Source organism: Mixophyes fleayi, chromosome 6, assembly GCF_038048845.1.
Source record: "Mixophyes fleayi isolate aMixFle1 chromosome 6, aMixFle1.hap1, whole genome shotgun sequence".
NCBI lineage: Eukaryota > Metazoa > Chordata > Amphibia > Anura > Limnodynastidae > Mixophyes > Mixophyes fleayi.
The window spans coordinates 11052540-11060419 of record NC_134407.1 but is presented as its reverse complement, the minus strand read 5'-3'; the positions used below and the strand labels follow the sequence as shown (position 1 = coordinate 11060419).

The 7880-nt window shown below is 37.1% G+C and overlaps 1 long non-coding RNA gene across 2 annotated transcripts; it reads left to right on the top strand.

The window, feature by feature from the left end:
- Positions 1–3001: 3001 nt before the first annotated feature.
- Positions 3002–7781, top strand: LOC142160173 (uncharacterized). Of its 2 annotated transcripts, none has more exons than XR_012693086.1 (3): positions 3002–3064; positions 6784–6896; positions 7104–7781. It is a non-coding gene; the product is annotated as an uncharacterized LOC142160173 (long non-coding RNA). The 2 variants fall into 2 exon arrangements; XR_012693085.1 differs by lacking the exon at positions 3002–3064 and adding an exon at positions 6624–6679.
- The last annotated feature ends 99 nt before the right edge of the window (positions 7782–7880 follow it).

Sequence of the window (7880 nt, the reverse complement as noted above, 5' to 3'; positions counted from 1 at the left end):
AAATGAGAAGTTTCTCAAGTTAAGATCCTTAATGAATCAGGCCCTATATTATTAACAGGTGACATTAACTGAATAGTTTTTTATGTGTTTTCTTTTTGGACTTTATATTCCACATATCTACAGGACATATTCTGCAATGTATTGTGTGTGTCAGAGCAGGATGTACCCGGACCCTTATTCATCAACAGATGTATGTTTGCATCTGCTCCTTGTTGAATACGTAGGTGCGTAAGTCTGATTTGTGCACGTTAATATGTTCGTTTTGCATGCTTTAATGAAGCAGGCCCACTATGTCGGAAACTCATTTACACAGAGATATAGTACTATACTTATGCTCTTCATAATTGTTTTCTGAAAGCTCCATTCACTAGGGCTGAGTTAATTTCTAGAGCTGAAGACATTCAAGGATGACATGATTTTCTGAACATATGAACCAGCTCTTGTACACTGCATCAGTGAATTATAGTTGAATGGGGGGACGGCTATGTCCCTTTCACACCATAATGATCTTTCTGGTAAAATGTTACACTGATCCACAGTATTAGAGCATATTCACTGGTCAGAAAATTCCCAGATGCCCTGCATCCCAAAATGACCATGTGGCACCAATTGTCATTTTTAACATTATATAATAAATTTGTCCTGGTTTATTGCAAATGGAAAATGAGTGTGAAAGTAGGTGCATAGTATTCTGTAACTATGATTGAGAGATGCTTGGAGGGTTTTGTGTATAAGCTGACATCCTGTTTATTGTGTAACTTGCAGGTAACCACAGCTCAAAGTAGAGTAACTGCTGCTGAGATCACACATCCCGCACTGTCATCCTGCATCTTTGTGGGGGCAGCACTGACCACAATAAACACAGCTACTTTAGTGCAGACTAACGCATTTCCCTCCTGCTTGCAAAGTTGCACCATAAACATCTCTACAGGAGAAAACTGACACCAAAGGTGGAAACCATTAAAAAAAGCATGAAAGCCTGGATCAAATAGCTGTATAAACTCTTACATAAATACCCACTGGCATTACTATGTGATCACTACAATGTCAATGTCCTAGAAAAAGTAGTTATACCTCCCAAACTTCCACACACCCACACTAAGGCGGAGATGTATCAAGCATGATTTTTACCACCTACTTTTAATGATTTACATGGTGATGTGCAATTCTTCTATTCTACAATGTGCAAATAGCCATGTAAATGTTTGCTGATTAAAACCTCAAAAAACATTTACCATATATGTCACATTTAAAGAAGTCACCAATTTCTGCAAGTGAAATATAGAGAAGGGGATTTGCTAAATCGTCACTGAAATCTACATAAATAATCTCACTGGTTTCAGACAGTTGAGAGTGCCCGAAAACCACTGAGATGAGTTAGATTCCCTGTTCATTTCAATGGACAATGCATTTCAATGGGTAGAGAAATTCAATGGACAATGCATTTCAATGGGTAGAGAAATTCAATGGACAATGCATTTCAATGGGTACGGAAAGCTCATAGAAATATATTGTCAATTGAAATGATTGGAAAGGTTGGATCAAGGAGTGAAGAAGGGACACTTCTTGGTGCATCCCAAGCATGCTGTAGGTACACACAGCCATTTATTCCTCAAAAAAGGACTTGAAGTTCAGAAGTGAAGAGTTTGGTTTTCATTTTATACTAATGTGATGCACTTTGCACCATACAGTTGGACTTCTATGGAGAATCAGATTTCTAGGCTCACTTTGAACAGCATAAATATACAGTAAATCTTCTAAACACAATACATGTAATAAAGTAGTACTGATCTCTGCTGAGTCTCACGACTAATTAAAAACATAAATTAGCTCAGCAGAATTTTACAAGTAAACTGAAAAGTCTAAATGAATGATAGTGGTAATTCTAAAGTGTATTAATTTTGCCTTTGATATGACCTCTACTGTTTTGCACTGTGAGCGTTTTTGGAGTCAAACATCTAGTTAGTGGAGAAGTGACTTGGGTGGGAAGATAGGAGCACTTGTGCAAAATAAAACAATTTACATAACGCATCCTCCACTTTCTTCAGCAGCCTTGATGTCACGTAATACCTCTGGTACATTTCCACACCATGTGTTGTGTAAGCAATTGAAATATTAAAAAAATAAAATAAATGATAATCTCTTTTCTTAATACATAGAAGAATATCTTTATTTCAAGACAAATTTAAAATGTTCTACAACATGGGATTTCATGATAGTGCTGATATAGCTTATCCCACAAAAATAATATTTAATGCACCAATAGTCCCTATTCCTACAGAATTCAAAACATCTTTTGATATCCTAAAAACATGATATTAACATTATTATTAATAGTTTTTTATTTATTTTTACACCAAAATGTTAAAATATTTTACTGTATTGTGATTAACAAGTGGTGTTAGTGAATTAATTAGTAGATTTAAAAAAAAATTGTATTTTAGTTGTGTGTAAGATCTTTTAAGCAAATAGCACATCCATATAATAATGTTAATAGAAGCACAATTGACCTATAAAATAGAGTTTGTTAATTTTACAGGTAAATATTTTAATTTAACTACTTCCAAAAACATTGGTGAAGTATGAATACAGCCACTAGAATATAGAATAAGCATATTTCTAAACTAACTTATCACCAATTTTTCTGTCTTTCTTTTTTCTTTTTCTTAATTATTTGCTAAAGTAAAATGTGTTAAAACATATCTTGAAAACATGTCATGGCTTCCACTCAATATGTCAAGGGATAAATAAAGGGACTACTTAAACCAAACTGCACTGCAATAAAACGACTTACACAAAATGTGCCTGAACGACTACAATAAATAATTTCAGTAAACATCTTATTTTATTGTTACACTATTCAAAATGTAGTATTATCTTGCAAAATACTGATACTGTATCACTAAATGTGCCTTAAGGCCAGCAAAGGGTTAATACAGCTGCTCCGATAGGTGGGACATGTGACTTCCTGTCTCCATTAATGATTGGTGCCACAGCCTAAGAAGCAGCATTGTCACCATGTCCCCTGTAGGGAGGTTTCTTGTCTGCCTTCTTCTTCCAGCCTGTAAGTATTAGGAGAGAAAGAGAACACTTTAGTTTGTGCTCTGGATAATGAGGAACGCTGGACACCGGGGGGGAGTATTTACCAAACTACGGGTTTGCAAAAGTGGAGATGTTGCCTATAGCAACCAATCAGAATCTAGGTTTCATTTATTCAGTGGATTCTACAAAATCAGAGCTAGAATCTGATTGGTTGCTGTTGGCAACATCTCCACTTTTTCAAACCCACAGTTTAGTAAATATACCCCCAGGTCTACAGGATGGGGTTTAATTTATGATATTTCATAACAAGTAAATTTGCAGCTTTGGGCAGGAACTAGCTTTTAATTTCTGTGTAGAAAGAATTAAGTTTGTGTGAATCTTTTGTGGAGTCTGTAAATGTTTAGTTTCAATAATCACTTACAAATATAATGAGACCACTGTTAAGAAATGTGTAATGACCGTTGTATCTCCAGGTCTGGCTCAGGAAGTCACCATCACCCAAAGACCCTCACTCATTATAAACACAACAGGCTCTGAGGCTTATATAGACTGTGACCAGGTGACAGCAGATCATGGATACATGTATTGGTACCACCAAAGAGGTGACCAGGGACTAAAGCTTATTGCCTACCTAATCAGGGGACAGGAGGCCATCTATGAGGGAACTTACCAAGATGTCTATGAGGTTGGCAGAACAAGAGTAGACAAGCACAGCTACCTGAGAGTCAAGTCTCTGACAGCCCAGGATCGAGGGGTCTATTTCTGTGCTTCCAGTGCTGCACAGTGACACAAAACAGCCTGGAGGCTTTGAAATAACCTCATCAAACAGTGATAACATCGGCAGTCACTCTACACTGAGTAACACATCAATAGGACTAAGCTAAAAGAAACACAACATTCAGCTAAAATAATTCCACAAAATAACAAAACAAATGTTGGAAACTGAAATATGAGAAAGTTAAGGATTAAGTTGAATTAATCCTAATAATTTGAGTGCATCGGGAATCTGAGTTAAATTAAAAAAAAGCATTAAATATGTATAGAAGCTCAACATTTTTATTAGAGCAGATTTTCTCAATTTGCGGATTGTACCGGCAAATCAGCCATTTGCTCTGATTTTCCAGCCCAAATCACTGAATTGTAAATCACCTTGGCCAGTTGTCAAATTTCAAGTGTTCCTGCAGTCTGTAGTTGGCTCTGAGTCCTTCCACAGGAACACCCCTAAAAATGTGAACTCCCAAGCCTTTATTTGAAATCTCATTTCAGAACGGGTCTATGCTTAACAAGGTACATCCTATATACACTCAGCTAGTCCCATCAGCTGGTGCAAATGTACTTTGATGGACAACTGAACATACTGGCACAAATCCAGTCACATTAGCAAAAGAGCATTTTCCATTGTGCCTTGGAAGTTTTGTGCTTAGTAAATTACCTTGAAGGTTTTTAAACAACATATTTTAAGAGGTTTCTGAAGAAAAATAGAATAATTCTGACAAAAAAGTTGTATTCTGAAATTATTCTCTTATGAAATCTAGTTTCTATTTGAAGCTAAATATTTCTCTGCTCTAAGTCAATGAAACACTACACTATTATGGTACATTTTGGAGTAATAAATAATTTTTTGGTTACAATCTCAACACAAAACACACGTTCATACAATGTGCTACAACATAGTCAGGACAGTATTTTAATTGCATATACTATATAATTATTATTCTGCCCACTGTTCTCTAACAATATTCATCATCATCATCATCATTTTTACATTCTTTACCACTGATATGAGGTTGTTGTGAACACCCAACGCGTTTTGCTCTGACATATATCCTTTCTTGCTGTATGAAGAGTTGGCACTAGGGTTCCTTAGCAACAAGCAGCCCATTTTACTCTAATAAATACACTGGTTGAAATCACAATGAATGGACTGTATATTCTTACACCTAGATAAGTAACGGCAGTAATGACGAGTACAAAACACATTTGCGCCAGGCAGTGTGTATTAATGAGGGTGTAAAAAAAGGTAAAAGATAAATCAGGCAATGGCACAGTCGTGTTTGCACAGCTATGTCGCGAATGCAGTATGCAAGTGAGTTTACAGTAGTTTGGGTTTCTTCACTAGTGTAATACAGGATGAATGAAGATTTTGAGGACTGTTGGCTCATTCTAGGGTTCTAGACATGTCACATTTGTTAATGTTTACAGATTTACAACTTTCAGTATTTGGTCTGATTCTCCAGTCACCCGATTTGTAATTTTTCATCAATGGGCAAAGCTCTGAAAATGTTTTTGTATCACAGGTAGCCAGAGTTCAGAGTGGAGAATCTGGTGTAGAAATAAAATGCTCTGCACTGTCACCGTGTATCCATATGGGGGCAGCACTGACTACAATATAGAAAACTGCTGGTGTAGCAGCTACCAGTGGAGCAATGTTCAAAAACACATATAAGAAAATTGTGTTTCATTAAACCAATAACTATATTCATACAGACAGGTCGGATCTAGAGCAACAATTCAGTAACTATACATTTTTTATTACCAATTTCCAAGATTTTGGTAATCTTACACAGATCATCTTAACAACATTATGCAGTGCCCCGGGGCCCCTAGATATAGATATAGATGTATAGATGTATACAGACACAGATATAGACATAGATATATAGAGATAGAGATAGATAGATGTACTTGCTCAATGACCCTTGTAGGTTTTTTTTGCAGGTTTTTTTCTTTTGCAGGATTATTTAGTCTCATTAAGAGCCGTGCCTATGGGGCCCCCTTGCCCGTGGGGCCCCCGGGCAGCTGCCCATCGTGCCCAATGGAAAAGATGGCCCTGATCTTACAAAGATAGGTAAAGCTGGGCGCCCATGGTGTGATCTGGCTGCTCAGTCCAAGCACCATAGTGACAGGATCAGAGGTCAGTCTTCCACACATACGGCCAATACAGATCCACATTTACCCTAATGTTCTATAATGATCCATTTGATTTCAGTAGGACTATTACCTGGCACTCAGATCATTTAGGTAAAACAATACTGCAATATCGAGCCAATTTTAGATATCACAGGGTGTATGACCAGTAGAAGATAAGACCTCAAAGCAGTGAAGTAACAAAATAAATTAATTACTTTATTTTAAAGGAAAAAAATCGATCAAGAATGAAAGAACTTTGGATGAGACTGAGATAATTTACAGCAATGCGTCTGACAGGTACACAATGCAGCATTGGCTGCAGACCGTTATATAAACATCTACATCCAGTGTTGTACTCTGTAACCCTTCCCTCAACTGTGCATTGTTCTATGTGGACTGATATTTCCAGTGCATACATGGAGTTTTGTTTTACAGGAGTAATGTCCTCTCCAGTATGTGTTAAGTGTCCTTATCTGCCCAAACTGGCATCCAATTATACAGATACAAATCATTCCAGGTAGATCTGTGCAGTGTAGAACTAATCTGGGGGTGTACCGTACGTGAAAACACATTTTTCATTGGACGCTATCAATCATGTGATGTAACCTGTTCACAGAACAATAAGTGACACACAATTCTGATTGGCTTCTCTCTGACTCAATTTGATAAAAGCTCCATTTAATCAGATGGGCAATTATAGGTTGTAGAACCAAGAAGGATTTTTGAGGTGTTATATTAACTATTCTGTAATTCATGACAGAAGAGGAAATCATATTACTAAATGATGGTTGTCATAAAAAGAGTTAAATTTGACTTAACGTTCTCTTACAGGTGCGGCAAATGACTTCCTGTCTCCGATAGTGTTTGGTGTCACATTTCCTGGAGCAGCACAGTCACCATGTCCTGGATACTGAAGTTACTCATCTGTCTTATTATCCCAGCCTGTAAGTATTAGGGAAGAAAAAAGGGATTTAGTGTGTACGTAGCAACATGTGGGGCGTATTTAGTTAGGTTGGATTAATCTTTAACATGTTTATAGATGAAACCCCCAAGAAATATGTGAGACCCTCATTTAGAAGTTGTTTATTTCACATACTCTAAGTAATATAAGTTCTGATTAGATATGTGTAATAGTCGTTGTCTCTCTGCAGGTCTGGCTCAGACCGTCACCATCACTCAAAGTCCCCCAGTCATTGTACAGAAAATTGGATCGGAGTCTGTACTGGACTGTGAGCAGGTGACAACAGATCATGATACAATGTATTGGTACTATCAAGGCAAGGGCCAGGGGCTGAAGCTTATGGCCTATATGATAAAAGACCAAAAGCCCGACTATGAAGACGGCTACAAAACTGGCTAGGAGATGGGCAGAACAAGAGGAGACAAACACAGCAGCCTAAAGATCAAGTCTCTGACAGCCCAGCAACAGGGGGTCTATTTCTGTGCTTCCAGTGATGCACAGTGACACAGGGAGCCTGGAGGCTTTGAAATAACCTCATCAAAGACTCACAAAGAACATAAACAGTAACACAGAGAGAAAATATAACAATTACACTGAAAGAACAACAAAACAACACTAAGCATAAACATAAACAAATAACACCAACTAAACACTGCAACCGAAATCGGCAGTGATCCTCATTGATCTATCTTGTGCCTTTTTCATGTAGTTTTCAAATTATTATGTAACTAATATAATGTCTGCAACAGAATTGTGTATTAAAAATTTGGAGCCAGATTAGTTCTAATGAATTATAGAATGTTACAGATTTATAAATACATACAGTAAAGATATATCTTGCGGGAAAAAGCTCTGTATATGCTCAGAAAGGGACCTTACATCAATTAACACAATTACATGCAATTCCTTTCCGACCGCAAATGACACTTATCACTGCCTGTTACTTGAGGGCCAGAACGGAGGGAGA